This window comes from Canis aureus, chromosome 23 (assembly GCF_053574225.1).
Source record: "Canis aureus isolate CA01 chromosome 23, VMU_Caureus_v.1.0, whole genome shotgun sequence".
NCBI lineage: Eukaryota > Metazoa > Chordata > Mammalia > Carnivora > Canidae > Canis > Canis aureus.
This window is the reverse complement of record NC_135633.1, coordinates 31,051,867-31,077,774: the sequence shown is the minus strand read 5'-3', so window position 1 is coordinate 31,077,774 and position 25,908 is coordinate 31,051,867. Positions and strand designations below refer to the sequence as shown.

Sequence of the window (25,908 nt, the reverse complement as noted above, 5' to 3'; positions counted from 1 at the left end):
CTGGGCCGAAGGCAGCACTAAACTGCTGAGCCACCTGGGCTGCCCCATACATACCTACCTTAATTCTTTTTTTATTCCATGGAATCAACTCGCTCAGTGAGGAGTCTGCTTCTCTCTCTCCCTCTGCTGCTTCCCCCGTTTGTGTGTGTGCTCTCTCTCACTTTCTCAAATAAATAAATAAATAAATAAAATCTAAAAAAACCAAACCAAAGCAAAACCATATATATCTTGCCTTATTCTTTCCTCTCTATAACCATGTGAAGTAGGTGGAATTTGTTCTGTTTTACAGATAAGGAAACTAAGGCTCATAGAGGTTAAGTGACTCATTAGGGTCATACAGCTAGTAAGTGATATCTGGATTTGAACCACAGTTTCAAATTCTAAATCCTGCTTATTTTCCATTGTCCCACACATTACCATGCATCTTTTCCGTCTTTTGTTTTTAAGAATTTTACAAAAACACTTGTGCATCTGAAATAACATAAATAACACTTAAAATGAAACTTGGGGCTATAAACAAGAACTGCTTACACATGAAATCTCTACTTATCCTTTTAGAGAAATTTTCTATTCTAATTTTGCACTACATTGATTGCTTTAGAAAGTGGATAGGTTTGGATTTGGTTAGGTTTGATTAATAAATCATGTTATATTCTGGTTTCGGGAAACGTCATTTCAGTTTAGAGTACAGTAAAGTGGAAGGTTCTTACAAAAATAAAGTACCAAATTTCTAAGTATGAGTCAAGCATGGTGAAGAGATATATAGTAAATATAGGGGTATGCATTCTAGAGATTAAACTGCTGGAATCAATTCTGTATTTTGTACTGCTGCAGTGTAACATTTTTTAATCAAATAAGGGCTAAGGTCAGAAATGATTTGTTTCAGTCAAAGAATTTTAGTTGGAAAGTCACTGAGATTGAGCCTGGGAGATACTTGACTTTTCCTTGAGGAAGCCATAAGACCCCAATTGGAATCTGCAACCTTTTGCTCTGAAGTGGAAGAAATTGGGACCTTGGGAAAGTTTCTAGAGCCCCAAAGGATACCATGTCACAGAATCAGGGTGCCTCAAGATGGAAAAATAGTCTAAAAACTGAGTCTGTAGTCTAGTATTTATTCAGCTTTATTGTTCACTCAAAGGTGGAATGGGTGCCTAGAAATGAAAGGATTAGGTGGTTTTTACTTAAGATGGGAGGTTCTGTTACTTCTGCTTACTGAAGTGGTCAGTACTAATTCTACAGAGACAACTCTGAATCAGCTAAGTGACTGCCATTAGACTATGCTGTTATAAGTAGGCTTTTTAAAAAAAAATTTTTAAGATTTTATTTATTTATTCATGAGAGACACAGAGAGAGAGAGAGAGAAAGAGAGAGGCAGAGACACAGGCAGAGGGAGAAGCAGGCTCCATGCAGGGCTCGATCCCAGGACTCTGGGATCACGACCTGAGCCAAAGGCAGGTGCTCAACCGTTGAGTCACCCAGGCATCCCCTATAAGCAGGCTTAAGGCACCCAGAGCTCTAGTGTGCCACTTCTTCTCTGTCAGATCTTCTGTTCCACATTCAGGATTCATTCCTATCCTCAAACCCAATATCCAACCTGTGATTGTTCTAAAGTACACATAAGTCATTGTTGACCACTGCTAGGAAACTTGGGGAACTTAAAAGATAGGTTGTATATGTATATCAAATCACCATGATATATACTTTGAATATCTTGCAATTTTTTATGTCATTTATACCTCAGTAAAGCTGAAAAAAATAAATTCCCCCAAATTAAGAAAATATATATGGGACCCATTTTATAATAAGAGATTTTGGGTCCTATCTTAAAAAAAAAATACTGGTATATTGATAAATGGCATGGCAATAAGGAGAGTTGGATTTTTGTTCCAGCTCTCTATGGAACTTACTTGTATGAGGTTATTAGTAGGTCATTCCTATTTTCTGAATGAATGTTCCTTGATTTACAAAATGATGATAATCCCTTTCTTGCTTTTTCATAAAACACTTTCTCTTTTTTTTTAAGATTTTTAATTTATTTATTCATGAGACAGAGAGAGAGAGAGAGAGAGAGAGGCAGAGACACAGGCAAAGGGAGAAGCAGGCTCCATGCACAATGTGGAACTCGATCCCGGGTCTCCAGAATCACGCCCTGGGCTGAAGGCAGTGCTAAACTGCTGAGCCACTTGGGCTGCCCTCATAAAACACTTTCAAAAATATAATTAAAGATTTATACTCTGATGGCCTGTCAGTACTGAGTCTTCAGCCAGCATTCTGTTTAGCTATTGCTTTGTAAGGGGGAAGATGAGCTTAATCCCTACCCTGCCAGAGTCCCCCTTCCACACCCCAAATGCATTTGAATAGAATCTTGAAGGATTGGTAGTATTTGACAAAGAACACCTCAAAGGCACCAGCTACAGGGCTTCTGGACTGAAGCATATAATTCTTCCTGGAGTCTAAGATATTTGTGTAAGAATAAGAATAGAGGGAATGGTGTAGAAGGCAATTACAGGAAGCAACTTGGGGCCAAATGAAAGAGAGTCCAGAGATGAGTTTGAACTTCATACTATAGGCCAGTGCCTCCCAAACTTTTTCATATCATATTTTATATATTTATATGTAGATATAGAAATATTCACACACACACATATTTCATTGTCAGGCTTCAGGTAGCTTGTGGCCAGAGGTGACTGGCCCCTAGGTGACTTAAGCTTTCCTTAGGGCTGAAATAATCAAAACCATTCAGTAATTTGTCACACTCTTCACTGGTTGAAAATGCTGCTAGGCAGTGAGGAGTCTAGTTAACAGACCAGGAAAATTCTCTCTTCTTCCACTTCTCTAGAGTCCCATATTGTGAAGGGACTTGCTCTCTTTAGATTTCATGCATTAGGACTGGATCTCTGTGAAAATAGACTACCTCAAAAATGGATCAGCCCATCACTACCAATATCACATACTTTAAAAGATAATATATTGGTAGTTTCCAGGGTCTGAGAAGGACGGAGAATGGATAGTAACTGCTTAAGGGATACAGGATTTCCTTTTGGGGTGATAAAAATGTTCCAGAATTAGATAGTATGATGGTTGTACAACCTTGTGAATATACTAAAAAAAAAAAAAAAAAGTTGAACTGTGGATTTTAAATGGGTGGATTTTATGGCATGTGTATTATTATCTCAATTTTTTTAGAAGGGTAATATAAGAATATTGTGAACAACCTTATCTGAGTAAATTTATTTTTTTTTAAGATTTTATTTATTCATTCACCACAGACACTGAGAGAGAGAGGCAGAGACACAGGCAGAGGGAGAAGCAGGCTCCACGCAGGGAGCCCGATGTGGGACCTGATCCCAGGTCTCCAGGATCACACCCCGGGCTGAAGGCAATGCTAAACCACTGAGCCACCGGGGTTGCCCCATCTGAGTAAATTTAATCATTTATATGCAATTGACAAATTCCATGAAAGACAAAGCTGATACAGAAGAAAGTAAAACTCGAAATAGCTCTTTAATCTATCAAATAACTTAAATTCTAATTAAAAACCTCCCCCAAAAAAACTCCAAGCCTGACAGCTTCTCTGGTAAATTTTATCAAACACTTAAGGAAGAAATGATACCATGCCATTTTTCTCCAAATTGATCTCTAGATTTAATGCAATTCCAGTCAACACCCCAGCACTATGGAGTATTTTGGTTTGGTTGTTTTTTTTGTTTTTTGTTTTTTTTTTGGTAGAAACTTACAATTCTAAAATCTAGAAATTATATGGAAATGCAAAGAAACTAGAATAGCCAAAACGATTTTGAAGAAGAGCAAAGTTGGAGGACTCACATTACCTAATTTCAAAACTTACTGCAAAACTACAGTAATGAAGACAATATGATATTGGCATATTGATAGAGAGAGAGAGAAGTTGAATATAGTAGAGAATCCTGAAATAGACCTACATATATTTGGTCATTGATTTGCAACAAAAAGGCCAAGCCAATCTCTTATGGTAAGGATATTTCTTTTTTTTTTTTTTTTTTTTTGAACACTGCTGGAACAGCTGGATATCCATTTGAAAAACACAGACTGGGCAGCCCCGGTGGCGCAGCGGTTTAGCGCTGCCTGCAGCCCAGGGCGTGATCCTGGAGGCCCCGGAATCGAGTCCCACGTTAGGCTCCCTGCATGGAGCCTGCTTCTCCCTCTGCCTGTGTCTCTGCCTTCTCTGCCTCTCTCTCTCTCTGTGTCTCTATGAATAAATAAAATAAAATAAAAAGTCTTAAAAGAAAAGAAAAGAAAAACACAGACCATGATTTTTACCTCACAGCCTGCACCAGGATGGAACATAAAAACTGAAACTATAAAACTTCTAAGAAAAAGCAAAGCAGAAAAGCTTTTTGACCTTGGGGTAGAAAGGAATTTTTTAGATAAGAAATAGAAGAATGAAAAAAAAAAAAAAGCCTGAGCTATTAAAAAATGATAAATTTGATCTCTTCAAAATTAAAGATACTTGCTCTTAAAAGATACTATTTTAAAAAATGAAAAAGCAAGCCACAGACTGGGAGAAATATTCTCAGTACACATATCTGACAAAAGACAGTACCCAGAAATATGTAAAGAACTCTTACTTTCGGGGGCACCTGTGTGGCTCATTAGTTGAGCATCTGCCTTTGGCTTGGGTCATGATCCTGGTGTCCTGGGATTGAGTCCCACATCAGGCTTCCCACAGGAAGTCTGCTTCTCCCTCTGCCTATGTCTATGTGTCTCTCATGAATAAATAAATAAAATCTTTTAAAAAAAGAACTCTTACTATTCAATAATAAGGCAAAACAAACAACAAAAAAAAACCCTCAACTTAAAAAATGGCAAAAGATTCAAACAGACACATCATAAAAGAAGATCAATGACCAATAAGAACCTGGAAAGTTGCTCAACATCATTAGTCAGCAGGAAAATGTAAATTAAAAACATAGTGAGATACCACTACATACCCACTAGACTAGCTATAATGGCAAAGTGTTTTTGGAGAAACTGGAATTCTCCTAAGTTTCTGGGGGAAACTCAAAAATTGATAACCACTTTGGAAAAAAGTGTGGCAGTTTTCTTACAATAGCAGATATATACTTACCATGTGACTCAGCCGTTTCATTTCTAGATATTTACCTAACAGAAATTAAAACATGTTCAGAAAAAGACATGTACGTGAATATTCCATGGCTACTTTATTCATAATAGCCCAAAACTGGAAACAGCTCAATTGTCCATCAATAAGTGGATAAAGAAATTATGGTACCTTCATAAAATGATATACGATTAGTAATTTAAAAACTACTGATGCATGCAGCAATATGGATGAATCATAAAACTTTATGTTGTATGTCCAGCCACAAAAGAATATATGATGTGTGATTCCATTTCTGTGATACTCTTGAAAAGACCAATCTAATTTATAATGATAGAAAGTAGAACAGTGATTGCCTAGGGTAGAGACTGACCTGGAAATGGGACAATGGGAACCCTTTAGGGTGTTGGAACTATTCTGTCTTGATTGTGGTGGTGGTTATATAATACACACATTTGTCAAAGTTCATACACCTGAACTCTTTAAATGGGTGAATTTTGTTGTATATAAACTATACCTCTATAACGTTGATTTAAAAAAAAAATACAAGGGGAAAAGAAAGGCATTAGCCCAGAGATTATTCTTCTAATGCTGTATAAAGACTTACAAATTAAATGAAACCCTTGGGGTACTGGAGTGGCTCAGTCAGTTAAGCATCCAACTCTTGGTTTCAGCTCAGGCTGTGATTTCATGGATCTTGAGATTGAGCCCCAGGTAGGGCTCCACGCTCAGCAGGTGTCTGCTTGAAGTGTCTTTCCCTCTACCCCCAACCTTCTACACACAAACTTGCTTATGTCCTCTCTCTCTCTTTCATATATAAAATAAATAAATCTTAAAAAAAAAAAAAGCCTTTAAAATAGATCATAATAGAGGCCATAGAATAGTCTCTGTATGGGAATGTGTTTCAGATATACATACTTCAGGCAGCCAGATTGATGTAAATTAGGGCTTCCAGGAGGCAAGCAGGGCATTTATTTGATCACCTGAGTTAATCTTCACAATTAGTCATAGTTTCTCCTTTCATCTTTTGTTTTTGGTGTCTTTTTAAAAAGATTTTCTTTTCTTTCTTTCTTTCTTTCTTTCTTTCTTTCTTTCTTTCTTTCAGAAGGAAAGAGAGCACAAGCAGGGGGGAGTGGTGGGCAAAGGTAGAGGGAGAAGCAGGCTCCCCATGGAGCAAGGACCCCAGTGTGGACTCAATCCCAGGATCATGACCTGAACTGAAGGCAGACACCTCACCAACTGAGCCACCCAGGCACCTTCCTTCCATCCTTTGAATTACTTCCCTGCAAATATATTGGTAGTTTGATTAGGGAAGAGAAAGCCAGCTTCTAGAAGAGCCTCATGTTCATCCTGTACCTTAGAAATAGGTTTTCACAAAATTCACTCATGACTGGCAAATTCCAGAAAGCACTGGATTCTGGATTCTGTGTTCTTTTTCATGTATATCTACAATCTGAGTACTTTGGGAGATTATGTCTAGTATGGTGGGGAAGGAAGCTCTAGTGACATTGCCAACCCTTTATCTTTTCCTGTGGCTTAAAATGTCAAAACTATGGACCATAGCAGTAATGTTCTCCCCCACACCTGGGTTCACATGCCAAGTTAACTGACCAGAAACAGAACTGGAAGTACAACCCAGATCTCCATGATCCACTTGTTCTCCCAGGACAGTTCACTAAATTGTAACCATATTTTATCAACCATTATTAATAATGCAGTTCATTGTTTCTCCAAATGGGATTCTTGGACATTTTGTAGTATCCCTGGACCCCAAGTAAGTCTCAATCTCTCCTGGGACCTGGGAATATCTGCATTTGAACATAAGTTTCAGAAATTCTGTTACATACTCGGGTTTTGAGTACCGCTGTTGAAGCAAGAGAGTCACACAGTCAGGTATGTGTTTAAGGAAGTATGAAACCAGGTCTTTAGGGAAGCCAAAAACCCAGGCGTCTTCTATTCTCCCAGTACTTGAAGTGGGATAGTCTGATGACAGAAACCTTTGTCCTAAAGGAAAGGAACAGTTTAACAGTATTTATTGATGGACATTATTTGTCATCCTTCCTCCAACTTTGCCCTGTTTTTTTCTGGTAACCTTTACTTAATTCAGAGCTTTAAATACAACTTAGATCAGAGCATTCAAGGACATGAAAGGGAGTTCCTCAATGGAATGACCTTTGTTTCTCCGAAACACAAAGGGTTGGCAACAACTCATTTGTTGTATTGTCAATGGGAGAGGTAATTCCACTAATGGATTCCCTGAGTCCTCTACAGAAAAATTGACCTGGTCTTTGGGGAATCAATCTCATAGAATTTAGTCAGTGTAATCACTCATACAACGCTCTTTGGTTCCCAGATGTGACCCTCGTTCTCTCACACATGTCAAATTCATTTTACTCCTTCGTTTTTGATGCATTCAAGGCAAAGAATGGGCAGAGCACATTGTGATAGGTTTGTCGAGAGATGTGGCTGTAGTTCTCACTGTAAGTCATGACACAGCCCAACTATTTGCTCAGGCAGGAAATCTTGGGAGTCTGTCTTTATTCTTCCTCCCATATCTCCTATATCCTCTCATATCCCCCATATTGCCAAGGTTAGTCATTTCAGTCTCTGGGATATACTTGGATATATATGTCCTTTGCCACTGGTCCAAATAGCCATTATTTCTTAAACAACTCTCTGGCCTCCCTGCTCATGCTCTCTGCCCTCCTCATTCCATTTCCACAAGTCCTTGAAAACATGTACACACACAATACAATTCACTTATGCACCAAATTTACAAGTATTTATACTTTTTAAAAAATGTAGACATGGTAATCAATAAAATAAATGAGTTAATGAATTCATAGGAGTTTTTATTTATTAGCTAATAAATACTGTAAGTCACTTTGTGGGGGAATTCTCAAATTTTAAATTTTACATTAATACTTAATACCAAGAATGATTGACCTATACACCCAAAACTAATATAGCATCGAGTGTCAACTACAACGTTAAAAAAAAGTGATTGACCTACAGAAAAAAAGCATGAAACTCAACATGTGAAGCTTTTAAAATAATCCCACACCACTTTTCCAGCCTTCCTTTCAGTGATTTCCTTTCCACACAGTTTTTTGTCATCCTTTCTTCAGCTTTACCAACTACTTCCTAAAATTGATTTGTGACCCCCAAAGCAAAACCCACAGTGCTTTCTTTCATGATTTCTTTACATACACGTGTAGTGCAGTGAAAAATTTCAGTACCTCAGCTGGGAAACTCTGCTCATCCACCAAGACCCAATACAAATGTTGCTTGTTCTCTGCAGCCGTCCCTGACTCATCCCAGGCAGAGTGCTTCTCTGTTCAACCACTAGTAGCTCAGTGACCTCAGAGTACTGAGTTACCTGTGTCCTTACCATAGATTGTGAGGTCCTAAAAGACCTGACACTGATAGGTTTGATAAATGCTGATTGAATGATTGGAAGGACGTGAGGGACTAAAAAAGGAACTGGAAGTGAAGGATACTTCAAAGTGCATTAGATAACCAATATGATAAGAGCCTCTGGGAAGGACCCCTGAGTTACTCTTGTGATAGCAAACAGTTCTGGGTCTCAGTATGGGATTCATGCTTAAAACCTGTGCTGACTAGGTAGTGACCTCAAGTGCCTTAAATGAGGAAAGAGTTTAAGTCACCTAAGCCAAAAAGGAGGAAACCTGGCTGCAGGATCAGCTTGATTTAGGACTTACATTTCATCAGGATCCATCTTTCTAACTCAGCATTCTCTGGATTAGCTGTCGTCAGACTCCAAATGGTGGTCACTACAACGTCAGGCTCATATTGTTACAACTTTCTGTCCAGTGAAAGAGAGAGCCCACGTTGAGACACACTGAAGTCCTGATGTGGAATCTTAACAACTGTTCAAGCTGGCTTTGATCCGTTACCCATAGCTGAACCAAGCATTAACTAGCCTAACCTAGGATCCCATAATTTTTACCCCCAAAGCTTAGAGCTAGAGTCAGTTTCACATAAAAGATCACACAGAAGTGATCTTTTGTGTTCATGGGGTCTGTGTACCATCTCTCCCAGGATAGAAATGGTTAGAATCCTGTAAGTGTTACATTAGCAGGTCATCTGACTAAAAGGTTTTGTTTCTTTTTTACCTCTTCTTTTCCTGTGCTTTTATTGAAGAGTCCTAAAGCACATAACATTTACCAAGTACTTTCCTAATGCTAGAGGTACAAAAGCTCTCTGACTTCACAATGTAACAGTCTTGTGGTGAGAGATAAGGTTTATTCTCTTCCCCAGGAACAAATAAGGTTAACTGGAATCAGAGGAAAACTTTATTACTGAGATGAATGAGTCAAGAGCATGTAATTATGCTTCCCTCTCCTAGGGGATTTGGATTTGAGGAGTGGAAATAATTCTGGACTAGGAGCTGAGACCTGCACTCTAATCCTTCTATTGCTATTGCCAACTATGAACTTGATCTTTCATAGACACTCTGGCCAGTGTGTCTCAAAGTGTAGTCAGCAGTCTATCTGTATTAGCTTCTCAAGTTCTTTCTGGACCCTAGCTCCAACCTGCCAGAAGCTCTGGGGTTATGATCTCTGCCAGTTGTATAACCTCGATGAAACTCATTTTTCTGGTCTGTAAAAAAGGGGGATCATATATGCCTTGTAGCATTGGTTTGGATTAAAATGTGATAATGGATACAAAGCATGTGATATGTAGCAGGAGTTCAGCAAGTGCCTTTTTTTTCCCCCTCCCTCGGAGTGTAAAGTCACTGTGGTCTACAGTAGTTGAAGGATTCCTAGAGTAAGAATAGCAAGAAGTCCTTCCTCACTTAGGAAGAGTTCCTCCCGAAATAGGTGACCGTTATGTGATCCACTGGACTCTCTTATTGTTTGTTCTTAACTGTTATGGCACATAAGATTGGCCTTGCATACTTCATGCTGCAGTGTATTGGGGTATGGCTGTGCCTCACGTACTAAGCCAAGCACATTCTTCTACATCTTTGAAAGTGAATGAGAGCATGCGTGTGTGTGTGTGCATTTGTGATATTGATGAATTTTTTTTACGTATAAAACAAAGAACTTTTGGATGATGCAAATATTATGTTTCTAATATCCCTAACAAGGTCAGTCTGTTGATAACATCTAGTAACCTTAGATTCTGAGGTTATAACTAACTATTATCTTCACTTGACAGGATTCTCCTGGTTTATTGGCAGTTTTTGGCTTTACCCTCATCAGAAAGAGGGAAGTTCAAAAGACACACCCATTTCTAGGAGTTACACAAAACCCTCTTCCAAGAAATGCCTTGACCTTTCTACAATTTTAACCACAAGGCATGTGAGATTTGGTATCTAGAAAGATGATATGAGGCTCTAAGTCCTTAGTCATCAAAGAAAAGTTCTGTTATCTTTGGTATAATACCTAAGGCAGGGCAGGAGATTCTGGAGTTTTAGAAATATTTTCAGCTGTTAAAGTTGCAACTACAAGGGGATTCTAATTAATAGTGGGTTATTTAGAAGCACACATCCCTCTGTTTTAAGACTGAATAATCTGATTGAATGAGATGTTACCATATTAGATTTTCTTGGCTAAAAATACATAAGACTCTCAAAATTGAAAGAGACCTTCATCCCTAGTCTATCTACTGATCCACTGCTTGAGCCCCCTTTCAGTCTTCTGCCCCACCCCTAGCTTAAGGCAAGGGTTGGCAAACATCTTGCCCAATATCTCTTTTTCTACATAGTTTTTCTTGTGTTTTTTTTTTTTTTTTTTTTTTTTTTAAGATTTTTTATTTATTGGGCAGCCTGGGTGGCTCAGTGGTTTAGCGCTGCCTTCAGCCTGGGGCATGATCCTGGAGACGCGGGATCGAGTCCCACGTTGGTCTCCCTGCATGGAGCCTGCTTTATATTTCATAAATAAAATCTTTAAAAAAATATTTTTTATTTATTTATGAGAGACACATAGAGAGAGAGAGGCAGAGATACAGGTAAAGGGAGAAGCAGGTTCCATGCAGGGAGCCCGACGTGGGACTCGATCCTGGGAATCTAGGATCACGCCCTGGGTGGAAGACAGGCGCTAAACCTCTGAGCCACCCAGAGATCCCTTCTTTTTCTACATAGTTTTATTTTTTTATTTATTTTTTTTTTCTACATAGTTTTAAACACAGCCATTCTCATTTGCTTACAAATTATCCATGGCTTCTTCCCTGCCACTATGGATTTGAGTAATTGTGACAGACTGTACTATGTGCAAAGCCTAAAATATTTACTCTCTGCACTTTATAGAACAAGTTTGCTGACCCCTGGCCTGGGCCATCTCCTCTTCAGTGTCTCCAATGCTGAATAGTTCTCCAGTTTCCAAGGGCCCTGCTTTGGACCACTCTTTCAAAAAATTCTTACCAACACTCTCAGCAAAAATCTGCTTTTCAGTAGTGTGTGCCTGCTGGCACTAGTTCAACTTTGGTATATGGGATCACCCAAAATAAATCAAATTGCTCTTCCACATGTTAGCCCCTTATGTCTTAGAACACTATAATCGTGACTCCAGGCAGAACCTAACTGAATCCTAGTAACATAGGATTTAAAGTCTCGTTATCACCACCAGAAATGAACACAACATCCTGTGTGTTATGGCCAGTGTAAAGCTAAATTGAAGCCCGCCTGAGTTTTCATAGGTGCCAAAAGCAATAGGAAGACGTCATGGCCTCATGCTACATGCTACCTTGGAACCTAACCTAAAGAACAGGCAAATTCCTGTGGAACATGCACTCTCTGCTCAGAAGCAAGGCATGATGCAATTTCCAGGTCATACATACCCATGGTACGTGTCTGTGGTCTGAATGGTTGTGAAATGGTTTGTTTTTTTTTTACTGGATTTGGGTACAAAAAGAAGACAGTCACTTTTGTTTCATCAGAGAAGATGGTGGAGTTCTCTTAATCACAGACACAAATGGAAAGTTCTTTTCTGAGAGTAGGCCCCCCCACCATATACTTCTTTAAGCCCCATTGTTGAATAAAGTGACTTACATTGTCTTTTCCTTTCTGTCTTCTTGCTGTCTTCTTTCCAGATTGCAGATTACTATAACAACTTTCTAAATAGTTTTATTGGCCTCTTATTTTTCCTTTCTCTAATTCATTATCATCATTCTGCCAGATAATAGCCCAGCAACAACAGTCATGTCTCTACTGAGCTATACTCTTTGGTGGCTCCCCATTACCAATAAGATAAAGGCAAAATTTCTTAGCATGATATTCAAGTCTTTCCAGAACTACCAAGCTCTTCCTCTTCTCCACTTCCACATTTAAAAGAGACTTTTCCTTATTCGTTGAACTTGTCTTACATTTTCACATCCCCAGGCCTTGGTCATATTGTGTACTCTATAAGAAATGTACATTTCTCCTTTCTTCCCTAAACCATATATTATACCCTATCTTCGTCATTGTTCATATTCATTCATATTTCTCTTTCTCTCTCCCTGCTTCCCCCACTCAATTTGATTTCCCTGCTTCAGTGGCCTAACTGGTCTAACAGCATATTAGTCTCTTTTTATGGTAGTTCTAAAAATTTGCTTTTTTTTTTTTTTTAATTAAGTAGGCTCCACATGCAACATAGGGTTTGAACTGAAGGACCCTGAGATCAAGTGTGACATACTCTACCAACCGAGCCAGCCAGGTGCCCCCAAATTTGCTTTTTATTTTAGGGACATATGTTCATGTCTTTTGTTCCTGCAACATTGTTAAACACATAAATTATTTGAAAGGAGTGGTTAGATTTTTCCTCTTCTGTATCCCTCAAAACACCTAGCAGAATTGGCTTGTTTTCCTGAATACTGTAAAAGGACCTTGTTGATTTGACATGAGCAGTGAAGTAGCAGGAAGAACTGAGTGGAAGTAGATGATTTTTGTACCTGAGAGACTGGAAGGATAGTCACACGTTTGACCCAAAAAGGCAAAACTCAGAGGAGTTGCTGATGTATGATACAGGGTAAAAAGAGAAGAAGGAAAAAAAATACTGCCTTCTTAATGATGAAGTAGAAAGAACAATGAGTAGGGAACGTGAGGATCTGTTATAATGATAACTCTTTTGCCAATTTCGTGATTTCAGAATCTCCCTGGACTGCTTTAGATTCAGGAACTATGTTCTTGGCACTACCGTGCCAAGTTTAGTTCTTTTTTTTTTTTTTTTTAAGATTTTATTTATTCATGAGAGAGACAGAGAGAGAGGCAGAGACAGAGGCAGAGGGAGAAGCAGGCTCCATGCAAGAAGCCTGACATAGGACTCAATCCTGGGTCTCCAGGATCAGGCCCTGGGCTGAAGGCAGCGCTAAACCGCTGAGCCACCAGGGCTCCCTGCCAAGTTTAGTTCTATCTAGATGCTTTGACGGTTTTGAATTTTACTTTATTACCCTGTGTAATCATATTAGCTTTGTATTTTCCCTTTTTATATGTGTGGTTATTGAGGCTTAGGAAAATTAAAAATTTGTCCAAGTGTATAAGCAGAACCGGGACTGTAATTTAGGTCTTTTCACTCTGGTCTGAAGGTTTTCTCCTCCTACTCTGCAGCATCTCCCTCATTCTGCTCTCCATATTTCTCTGCCTTTGTGCCTTGTTGCTTTGAGTTTTTGTTGATCTGAATAAATGGTGTTTCTTCTGCCTGGCTGGGTTACACCAGGAATTAGGTAGAAAGTGATATCCTGTAACTCTTCATATTGTCTACTTGGCATTTTTAAGTGACTTAATATAGTTTATTATTGAAAACAGGAAAAAGGGGCAACCCCGGTGGCTCAGCGGTTTAAGCGCCTGCCTTCAGCCCAGGGCGTGATCCTGGAGACCTGGGATCAAGTCACACGTCGGGCTCCCTGTGTGGAGCCTGCTTCTGTCTCTGCCTATGTCTCTGCCTCTCATTCTCTCTCTCTCTCTCTCTCTCTCTCTCTCTCTCTCTCTGTGTCTATCATGAATAAATAAATAAAATCTTTTAAAAAAAAAGAAAACAGGAAAAAGTTTCATGAGATATTTAAGCATAAATGTGTAGACTTATGTTTTAATGGGATTTAGCTACTTTGCGTAGTTCTATAAATAAGAGAACTTATGTACTGAAAGAAGGCCCTGTGTGAGGATCTGGGGAAGACAAAGACCAGAACCTCTATTCTGAAAAGAGCTCTACATGTTGGAACCTTGGGCGAAGGATGATAAAAAATGATGACATTATAGGGTAGCATTGAAATATAAGCAAAACTTTGGAGAATTTAGAAAAGAAGGAAGATTGGGAGTCTTTTCAGACCCAACGAAATTGAGAGTGTGGAGGTGAAAATGTATGTCCAGGAAGCAGTGAAAATTCAACTTGGTTTGAATAGTTACAGTGTATGTGTATATATATGTGTGTGTGTGTGTATATAACAAAGTATAAATAAAGGAGTAGAAATGAGTTGGAAAAGTAGGTTTGAGCTAAGTTATAAAGGCCCTAAAACTGAGCCACAGAACTCAAGAGTCCATCAACAGATGGAATGGATAAACACAATGTGACATATACGCACAATGGAATATTATTCAGCCTTAAAAGGGAATGAAATTCTGACACATGCTACAACATGGATTAACATTGAGGACCTCATGCTAAGTGAAATAAGCCAGTCACAAAAGGACAAATATTGTATAATTCCACATATTTGAGTAGTCAAATCCCTAGAGACAGAAAGTTTAATGGTGGTTTTTAGGGACTGAGTAGAGTTACTGGGAATACTGAGTTTAGTAGTTAGTGGACTCAAAGTGTCAGTTGGGGAAGATGAAAAAGTTCTGAGGTAGGATGGTGTTGATGGCTCTGCAACAGTGTGAATTTACTTAATGCCACAGAACTGTACACTTAAAATAGTTAAAATGGTAAATTTTCTGTTCAGTATATTTTAACACATTAAAAATAAGCTTTAAAATTTTTAATTGAAAAAAAAAAAAAAAAAAAACCCTAAGCTACAGAAACTGAACTTTGCTGTGAAGATGATAGAGAGTCATGAAAATTTTGGAGATTTTCAAAACTTCAAGATTAAACTGGACACATTTATAAGCATTTAATTAGGATAACTAGTTAGGGAAGTATGGCAATAGTCCCGACTATCCACAATAAGTGTTTGAAATGGAGCAGAAAGGCAAGCATGATATAGTACATGTATTTTGGTGGATATATGTACATAATTACTAGGAGTAGAATTGTGGGGTCCTGGGATGCTTGTTCAGCTTTAGAAGATACTGCCATAGTTTCCCAAAGTGTTTATACCAATTTACACTCTTACTAATAGGGTAGGAGAGTTTCAGTTTCTCCATATTCTTCCCAGTGCTTATGATTATCAGTCTTTGTTGTTACAACCATTCAGGTGGTTGTGTAGTGGTGTTAATTTGCATTTCCCCAGTGACTAATGAAATCAAGATCTTTTTATATGCTTATTGCCTTTTGAATTTCTTCTTTTGTAAAAAAAAAAAAAAGAATTTCTTCTTTTGCATAGCGGCTATTCAGATCTTTTGCCCATTTTTCTATCAAGGGGTCTTTCTCTTGCTAATATGTAGGAGGGTTTTTTTAATATATATTTTGAATTTGAGTCCTTCATTGGATATTTGTATGGCAAGTATCTCCTCTTATGCACTTGGCTTTTCATCCTCTTGATGGGGCCAGACACTAAGTTTAATGTAGTACCATTGATTCCTTTTTCTCTTGTGTTAGTAACTTTTGAATATTCAAGAAAGCTTTGCCTACCCCAAAGTCATGAAGACATTTTCCTCTAAATGCTTTATTGTTGTATCTTTCACATTTGGATTTATAATGATCTGAAATTAATTTTCACATATGGCATGAAATAAGGATTAAGAATCTTTCCCCATAATTATCAAATGACCACTTACTGTTTATTAAAAAGACCATTCTTTTCTCTAAAGCAGTATCACCTTTTTCTTTTCTTTTTTTTTCTTTAAAGATTTTATTTATTTATTCATGAGAGATACAGAGAGAGAAAGAGCGACACAGGCAGAGGGAGAAGCAGTCTCCATGCTGGGAGCCTGACATGGGTCTTGATCCTGGGTCTCCAGGATCAGGCCCTGGGCTGAAGGTGACACTAAACCACAGAGCCACCCAGAATGCCCCACCTTTTTCTTTTTTTTTTTTTTTAAATAAATTTATTTTTTATTGGTGTTCATGCCCCACCTTTTTCATAAAAATAGTGACAAAGTATGTATGGATCTGTTTCTGGATTCTTCTGTTCCATCGGCCTATTAGTCTACCTTTTAGGCTCTGCTTTTAGTTTTCTAAATACACAAGGCTTTCTTCTCATTGGTTACCTTTGGTTATACCCACCTAGCCCTGGAAATGGAAAGTAGAATGTATTCGTTATCTATTGCAGCATAACAAATTAAAGCTTACCAGCTTAAAACAACAATACTTAATATTTCTTTTTTTAATACTTAATATTTCATATGGTTTCTGTGAGTCAGGAATTCAGGAGCATTTTAGCTTGGTGGATTTGGTTCAAGGTCTCTCGTGAAATTGCTGTCAGAGAGTTGCCTACAGCTGTAGGCATCTGAAGGCTTGACTGGGGCTGAAGTACATGCTTCTAAGAAGGGCTCATCTATACGGCTAGCAGGAGGCGGTAGGTCTTTACCATGTGCACTCCTCCTCAGTACTGTTTGAGTATCCTTACAAAATGGCAGCCGATCCAAAGGAGAACAGGAAAGAAGCTGTCATGTCTTTAATTACTTAGCCTTCAAAGTCACACACTGTCATTTATGCAATATCCTGTTGGTCATCCTTATTCAGCATGAGAAGGGACCACATAAGGCTGTACTAGGAAGTGGATATCTCGGAGGGTGGCGACTACACAGAAAAACAAGAGAATCTAGCTGGCATCTTATGTATATTTTTATTGTCTATCTGGGAACTTTTATTCTCTAAAGCCAAAAATCATGCCCTGTCTTTATAATACAAGAATCCCTAGTGTTGGTATGTAGTTGGGAAAGTTGAGAAATACCAGTGACTCTTAGTCTACTACAGTTTGTGTCCCCCTGTTCAGAAGCCCAGACTCTGAAGTTTTTTTGTTTTTTTTTTTTCAGACTCTGAAGTTTATTCATATTTTCACATTGTGATTTCCTGAGATCCTATCCCCATCCCTGAGTGGGAAAGATTGAGGACAGCTGGATCTGGTCATGGTCATTAGCCAGCTATTAACAACCTTTCTCTCCATGATGTTTACTTTTCTTCTCTGAGAAATAGTCATTTCCTCCTTATGGTTTTCTTCAAATACATTTCCTATCTATGAACATTCTTTTCTCTTTTTTTTAAGATTTTATTTATTTTAGAGAGAGAAAGCACAAATGGGAGGAGCAGAGGGAGAGGGAGAATCTCTAGTAGACTCTATACCGAGTGCAGAGCCGGACATGGGCACATGATCCTGAGATCACAACCTGAGCTGAAACCAAGACTCGGACACTTAACCAACTGCACCACCCAAGCACCCCCACCCCATCTATGAACATTCTAATTCTCTTATAGAACAGTTTCTTTTTAATTAAGCTTTATTTTGAGATAATTTTAGTTTCTTAGGTACTTGTAAAAATAATACAGAGACCCCACTCGCCTTCTGCTGGTGACTCCCCAGTGGTAATATCTTCTGAAACTATACTACAGTATTACAACAAGAATGTTGGTATGAATACAGTCTGTATCCAGAACATTTCCATCACCATAAGAATCTCTCATACTTCTCTTCTATTACCATTCTCACATCTGTCCTACTCTAAGCCCCTCCTTAACCACTGACCTCCGCTAATCTTTTGTCCATTCCTAAATTCTGCCATTTCAAAAATGATAGGTAAGTGCAGTTATGCAGTATGTAGCCTTTATGTAGCCTTTTGGGATTGGCTTTGTTGACTCAGCATAACTCTCTGGAGATGAATTCAAATTGTGTGTCAATACTTTGTTCTTTTTTATTATTATTATTATTATTGCTGAATAGTAGTCTATGGTATGGATGTACCACAATTTATTTAACCATTCACCCACTGTGAAAGACATTTAGATTGTTTCAATTTGGAGCGATTATAAATGAAACTTAAATAAACATTCATGCACAAGTTTTGTATGAAATCCACTGTATGGATTATTCCTCTGGGTTGAATACCCAGGAGAGCAATTGCTGAGGTATATAGTAGTTGCATGTTTAGTTTTTTAGAAACGGCCAAACTAGGGGTGCTAGGATGGCTCAACTGGTTAAGTGTCAACTCGATTTCGGCTGAGGTTATGATTTCAGAGTCATGAGATCAAGCCCTGTGTCAGAAAGCCCTCTCTCTCTTGAAAAACAAAACAAAGGGCAGCCCGGGTGGCTCAGCGGTTTAGCGCCACCTTCAGGCCAGGGTGTGATACTGGAGACCCCAGATCGAGTCCCACGTCAGGCTTCCTGTGTGGAGCCTGTTTCTCCCTCTGCCTGTCTCTGCCCCCCTCTCTCTCTCTGTGTCCCTCATGAATAAATAAATAAAATCTTAAAAAAAAGAAACAACAGAAAAAAATGGCCAAACTATTTTCCAGAGAGGCTATATCATTTTAGATTATTATCAACGATGTTTGAGTGACCCATTTTCTCTGCCTGGTTGCCAGCATTTTGTGTTGTTAACAGTTTTTTATTTTAACCATTCTGTTAGGTCTGCAGTAATATCTCATTGTGTTTTAATTTGTGTTTTCAGAATGACGAAAGCCGTTGAGCATCTTTCTATGTGCTTATTTACCATCTGTATATTCATTTCAGTGAAATATCTTTTCATGTCTTTTGCCCTTGTCCTAATTGGATTGTTTACCTCTTTTAACTGTTAAGTGGTGAGAGTTCTTTATATGTTCTAGATATTATTCTTGAATATGTGGTTTGCAAATATCTTCTCCCATTCTTCAACTTGTCTTTTTATCTTCTTTTTAAAAATCTTTATTGTTTAAGTATACTTGATATACAATATTATTAGTTTGAGGTGTATAACATAGTGATTTGACAGTTCTATACATTATGCAACATTCATTATGATAGTATAGTTACCATTTGTCATCATACAACATTATTACAGTATTACTGACATTTTCCCTAGCCTGTACTTTTCATCTCTGTGACTTATTTATTTTATGACTGGGAGTTTATATATCTTCAACCCCTTCAACTACTTCTCACATTATCCCCAACTCCCACCCCTCTGGTGACTACCAGTTTGTTTTCTACATTTATGAATCTGTTTCTGGTTTTTTATTGTTGTTTGCTTGTTTTGATTTTTAGATTCTACTAGTAAAAGAAATCATGTGGTATTTATCTTTTTCTGACTCATTTCATTTAGCAGAATACCTTGTAGCACCATACATGTTGTCACAAATAGCAAGATTTCACTCTTTTAATGGGTGAGTGACATTCGTGTGTATGTGGGTGTGCACACCACATCCTCTTTATTCATTTAAGTGTTGGCTATTGTAAATAATGCTGAAATGAATATAGAGGTACATATATCTTTTCAAATTAGTGTTTTCGGGGGCTTTTTTTTTTTTTTTTTTTTTTTTGCAGGGGTGGATAAATACCCAGAGTAGAGTAGAATTTCTAGTTCATGTGGTATTTGTATTTTTAATTTTTTGAAGAACTGCCATACTGTTTTCCACAGTGATTATACCAATTTACATTTTCACCAACAATGCGCATCCCTTTTTTCCACATCCTCACCAGCACTTGTTATTTCTTTTAATTAATAATCATTCTGACTAGTATGAGGTGATAATTCATTATGGTTTTGATTTGGATTTCCCTGATGATTAGTGATGTTGAGCATATTTTCATTTGTCTGTTAGCTATCTGTATGTCTTCTTTGGGAAAATGTCTACTCAGGTCCCTTAGTCATTTTGTAATTGGATTGTTTTTTGGCCATTGAGTTGCATAACTTCTTTATATACTTTTTATATTAACCCTTTATTTGATAAATAATTTGGAAATCTCTTCTCCCACCCCGTAGGTTGCTTTTTTGTTTTGTTGATGATTTCCTTAACTGTGCAAAAGCTCTTTATTTTGATTTAGTCCTACTTGTTTATTTTTGCTTTTGTTTCCTTTGCCTAAGGAAAAATATCCATAAATAATATGGCTAAGGCTGATATTCAGGACACTACTGCCTATGTTTTTGTTTCGGAGTTTTAGGATTTCAGGTCTCATATATAGGTCTTTTTTTTTTTAATTTTTATTTATTTATGATAGTCACACAGAGGGGGTGGGGGCAGAGACACAGGCAGAGGGAGAAGCAGGCTCCATGCACTGGGAGCCCGACGTGGGATTCGATCCTGGGTCTCCAGGATCGTGCCCTGGGCCAAAGGCAGGCGCCAAACCGCTGCGCCACCCAGGGATCCCCTCATATATAGGTCTTTAATCCATTTTGAGTTTGTTTTTGTGTATGGTGTAAGAAATTTCATTCTTTTGCATGTAGCTGTCCAGTTCTCCCAATACCATTGAAGAGAATGTCTTTTCCCCATTGTATATGCTTGCCTCCTTTTTTATAGATTAATTGACCATATAAGCATGAGGGTTTTTTTCTGGGCTCTCTATCCTGCTCGATTATCTATGTGCTTATTTTTGTGCCAGTACCATACTGTTTTGAATACTATAGCTTTGTAGTATATCTTGAAATCTGTGACTGTGATGCCTCCAGCTTTGTTCTTTCTCAGATTGCTTTGGCTATTCAAGGTCTTTTTTTTTTTAAGATTTTATTTATTTATTCATGAGAGACACACACAGAGAGGCAGAGACACAGGCAGAGAGAGAAGCAGGCTCCATGCAGGGAACCCGATGTGGGACTCGATCCTGGGACTCCAGGATCACGCCCTGGGCCAAAGGCAGGCACTCAACCACTGAGCCACCCAGGCATCCCTATTCAGGGTCTTTTGTAGTAACATCCAAATTTTAGTATTATTATTCTAATTTGTGAAAAATCTTTTTGGAATTTTGATAGGGATTGCATTGAATCTGTCATTTGCTTTGAGTAGTATGGACATTTTAACAATAATAATGTTTCCAGTTTGTGAACATGATGTATCTTTCCATTTGTTTTTATCATCTTCAGTTTCTTCCATTAATTTCTGATAGTTTTCCAAGTATAGGTCTTTTGCCTCCTTAGTTAAGTTTATTCCTAGGTATTTTTTTTTTCCTTGGGTAATTGTAAATGGAGTTGTTTCTCAATTTCTCTTCCTGCTACTTCATTATTACTGCATAGAAATACAGCAGATTTCTGTATATTAAATTTTTTATCCTGTAACTTTACTGAATTCATTTATCAATTCTAATAGTATTTTGGTAAATTCTTTAGGGTCTTCTACACATCGTATCATATCATCTGCAAATAGTGAAAGTTTTACTTCTTCTTTATCAGTTTGGATACCTTTTATTTTTCTTATCTGCTTCTAGTACTGAATTGAGTAAAAGGACAAGAATGGACATCTTTGTCTTTTTTTCTGGTCTTAAAGGAAAAGCATTCAGTTTTTCACCATTGATATGATGTTAGCTGTGGGTTTTTTATCTGTGGCTTTTATTATGTGGAGGTATGTTCCCTCTAAACCAACTTTGTTAAGAGTTTTTACCATGAAAATGGATGCTGAATTTTACTAGGTGCCTTTTTTGCATCTTTTGAGATGACTATATGATTTTTATCCTTCATTTTGTTATCGTGATATATCACATTGGTTGATTTCTGGATATTGAACCATCCTTGCATCCCTGGAATAAATGCCACTTGATTGTGATGAATAATCCCTCTTTTCCCTCACTGCCTTTGATCAGATCTTTATTCAAAATTAGCTGTCCAAAATGATTTGACTTTTATCAAGTAAGTTTTTTTGTTTTTAAAAACAAAGTCAAGTTTTTATGCAGTAGGCTTCTTTTCTTCTGTGGTAGGTTTCTTTTCTGCAGGCTTCTTCTTGGTTGCTGGTTTCTTGGTAGCTGCACCAAAGGTTTCTTCTGCTTCTTAACACCAACAACTTTCTTTCCTTTCTTTTCTACCACAGGCTTCTTGCCTGGAACCCCCTTCTCATGTGATTTGACTTTTAGGGCTTTCTGCTCCCTTATCTACCTGGAGTTTGTGATTCTTAGCCTAGCAAAGAATGGTGCTCCAGCACCATGGTCTTTGCATATGGGTTTAACTTCAACATGATTGTCAGGTTTTTCAGTGGATTCTTCTTCAGGACTCTGTGATGAATCTTCTTGCATGGTTCTTGGAGGGCTCTTTGGATCGCTGGGCTTTTCAAGATTCTGCTAAGGTCTGTATGAAGCATCTTATGCATTGGAAGGTTGTAGTTACTCTTCAGGGACACAGGTTTACACCAAGTGCCATATACATCATCTAACTTGCAGAAGGCACTTTCAGTCCAAATGCAGAAATATGCCACATGCTCACCAGGAGCAAGTTTCAAAAATGTTCAGTTTGCTTACATTAAGTAAAGTAATTCTAGAGATGTTTCTTAAGGTCTTGATGAGACCATTCTCATTATAAATGATGCAGGGTCCCCTGGGCTGAATATGATGACAGTTTCTCATTTTGCCCTTGCTAGCTCTCATTCACTGAGAGGCAAAAACTTTTTTTTTTTTTTTTTAAGATTTTATTTATTCATGACAGACACAGAGAGAGAGGCAGAGACATAGGCAGAGGGAGAAGCAGGCTCCCTGCAGAAAGCCTGATGCAGGACTCAATCTCAAGACCACGGAATCATGAGCTGAGCTAAAGGCAGATGCTCAACCACTGAACCACCCACATGCCCCAAGGCATAGACCTTTTTGACATAATTCCAGGTTTTAAGTTTTGTAAGAAGCAAAAAACACCAGCTTCCTTGGTCTTCCTATAGCCTTCAATGCTATCTTCAGCCACCAAAGTAAGTTCAGGAACTTCCTCAATACAATGACCTTTAGACATGAGTAGTCTGGTAAGGCTGAGGCAGCCAGTGCAGAGCAGATGGCATATCGCTTCTGGGTTGTGTTCACCCTGTGGTGCCAAGAGCACCACGTTTTGGTTGGTGCAGGCATACGGCCCCCACAACACGCATTTCCAAGAGCACTCTCACCAGAATGGTAGGTCTCACTGCCTTGAATTCTGGGAATTTGAACCATGGTTTCACCAGTACAAGACTCAGCACTGGATTGATGACCTGCTAATTCAGTTACAATATATGGCTGTCTGTTGTTTTTGTGCAATAACAGGCCAAATGGGAGATTTGAACACAGCAGGCAAGTAATATTTTTGCCATATGATTCCCCTTTTTGGAGTACACTTATATCAGGATGAGTATATACCATCTCAGGGAGAGGACAGGATCATGCCCCTCTCCACCCTATGGCTCTTATGGGAAAAGTATGAATGATCCTTTTATTTTTTAGTTTTTTGAATGATCCTTTTAATGCATTGTTGAATTTGGTGTGTTGATGTTTTGTTGAGGATTTTTGCATTTATGTTCATGAGAGATATTAACCTGTAGTTTTGTTTTGTTTTATCTTTTTCTGGTTTGGTATCAGGGTAATGCTTATCTTCTAGAATGAATCGGAAGCTTTCCTTTCTTTTCTATTTTTGGAATAGTTTGAGGCAAATAGGTATTTACTTTCCTTTAATATTTGGTAAAGTTCACATGTGAAGCCGTTTTGGCCTGGACTTTTGTTTGTGAGAGTTTATTATTATTATTTTGTTACTAGTAATTGAGATATTCTGACTTTATATTTCTTCTTGATTCAGTTTTGGAAGATTGTGTGTTTCTAGAAGTTTATCCATTGCTTCTAGGCAATTGCTTGTCCAGTTTGTTGGCATATAATTTTCTGTAGTAGTCTTTTACAATTTTTTGTTTTTTTTGTTTTTTTTTTATTTTTATTTATTTATTTATGATAGTCACAGAGAGAGAGAGAGAGGCAGAGACATAGGCAGAGGGAGAAGCAGGCTCCATGCACCGGGAACCCGACGTGGGATTCGATCCCGGGTCTCCAGGATCACGCCCTGGGCCAAAGGCAGGCGCCAAACCACTGCGCCACCCAGGGATCCCCAATCTTTTGTATTTATATGGTACCGATTGTTATTTCTCCTCCTTCATTTCTAGTTTTGAGCCCTCTCTCTCTCTCTCTTTTTTTTTTTTTTTTTTTTTTTTTTGGTGAGTCTGACTAAAAGTTTATCAGTTTCGTTTATCTTTTCAAAGAACCAACTCATGGTTTCATTCATATTTCCTACTATTTTTTCATCTCCACTTCACTTAATCTCTACTATGGTATTTATTATTTTCTTCCATTTACTAATCTTGAGCTTTATTTGTTCTTCTTTTTCTAGTTCCTTCAAATGTACAGTGAGATCATTTATTTGAGATTTTTTCTTATTTCTTGAAGTAAATCTGTAATGCTATAAACTTTCCTCTTAGAACTGCTTTCACTGTGTCCCAAAGATCTTGGGCCATTGTATTTTCATTTTTGTTTGTCTCCATGTGTTTTTTTACTTTGTTTTTTATTTCTTTGTAAACCCATTGGTTATTTAGTAGTATGTTGTTTAGCTTCCATGTGTTTGTGGTTTTTCTAGTGTTTTGCTTTTTATAAGTAGGTTCCATGCCCAGCATGGAGCCCAGTGTGGGGCTGGAACTCAACACCCTGAGATTAAGACCTGAGCTGAGATCAAGAGTTGGACACTTAATCAACTGAGCCATCCAGGCACCTCTATTTTGTTTTTTATTGTAGTTATTGTCTAGTTTCCTACTGTTGTGGTCAGAAAAGATACTTGATATGATTTCAGTCTTTTTAAATTTATTGAGACTTTTTTTGTGGCCTATCATACAATTTTTCTTTAAGAAAGTTCCATGTGCACTTGAAAAGAATGTGTCTTCTTCTATTTTTTGATAGTATATTCAGTACATATCTATTAAGTCCATCAGGTCTCTTGTGCATTCAAAGGCACTGTTTCCATATTGATTTTCTCTCTGCATAATCTATTTATTGATGTAAGTGGGATGTTAAAGTCCCTTACCATTATTTTATTATTATCAATTTCTCCCTTTATGTCTATTAGTGGTTGCTTTCTGTGTTTAGGTGCTCCTATGTTGGGTGCATAAATATTTACAATTGTTTTATCTTCTTTTTGGATAAATTACTTTATGTAATACTCTTCTTTGTTGTTCCTTGTTACTGTCTATTTTAAAATCTATTTTGTCTGATACAAGTATTGCCATCCTGGCTCTTTTTTTTTCACTTCCATTTGCATGGATTATCTTTCTTCATCCCTTCATTTTCAGTCTGTGTCTTTTTGTTATCTTAACAAATACTTTTGCAGAGCAAAAGTTTTGCATTTCATTGAAATCTAATTTATAAGCATGCCCTTTGATAGATTATGCTTTTGGTATCAAGTCTAAGAACTCTTGCTTAGCCCTAGATCTGATAGATTTCCTCCATTTTTTTTCCTAAATGTTTTATAGTTTTACATTTAATTCATGATTCATTTTGAGTTAGTTCTTGTGTAAGAGATGAGATTTAAATTGAGGTTCATTTATTTCTTTATGGATGCCCAATTGCTTCAACATTATTTATTGAAAAGACCATCTTTCCTCCACTGAGGAAATTGCTTTTTCATCTTCATCAGAAATCAGTTGGGCATATCTGTGTGGATCTGTTTCTGGGTTCTCTGTTCTATTCTTTTGTTCTATGTGTGTGTCCTTCTGCCAACACCACATTCATTTTGAGAACTGTAGGTATATGATAATTCTTGGAATCTAATGAATTAACTTCTCTTTTATCTTCCTTTTCAAAATTGTTTCTGCTATTGCATTTTCTTTGCCTTC

General features: G+C 37.7%; 1 protein-coding gene and 1 pseudogene across 1 annotated transcript in view; one reads left to right on the top strand and one right to left on the bottom strand.

Annotated features, from left to right (window-relative positions):
* The window catches only part of GAB2 (GRB2 associated binding protein 2), a 192,404-nt gene that overhangs the window by 106,126 nt on the left and 60,370 nt on the right, over nucleotides 1–25,908 (top strand). The gene's annotated exons all lie outside the window — the stretch shown is intronic.
* LOC144295544 (large ribosomal subunit protein uL4 pseudogene) lies at nucleotides 21,984–22,675 on the bottom strand (annotated as a pseudogene).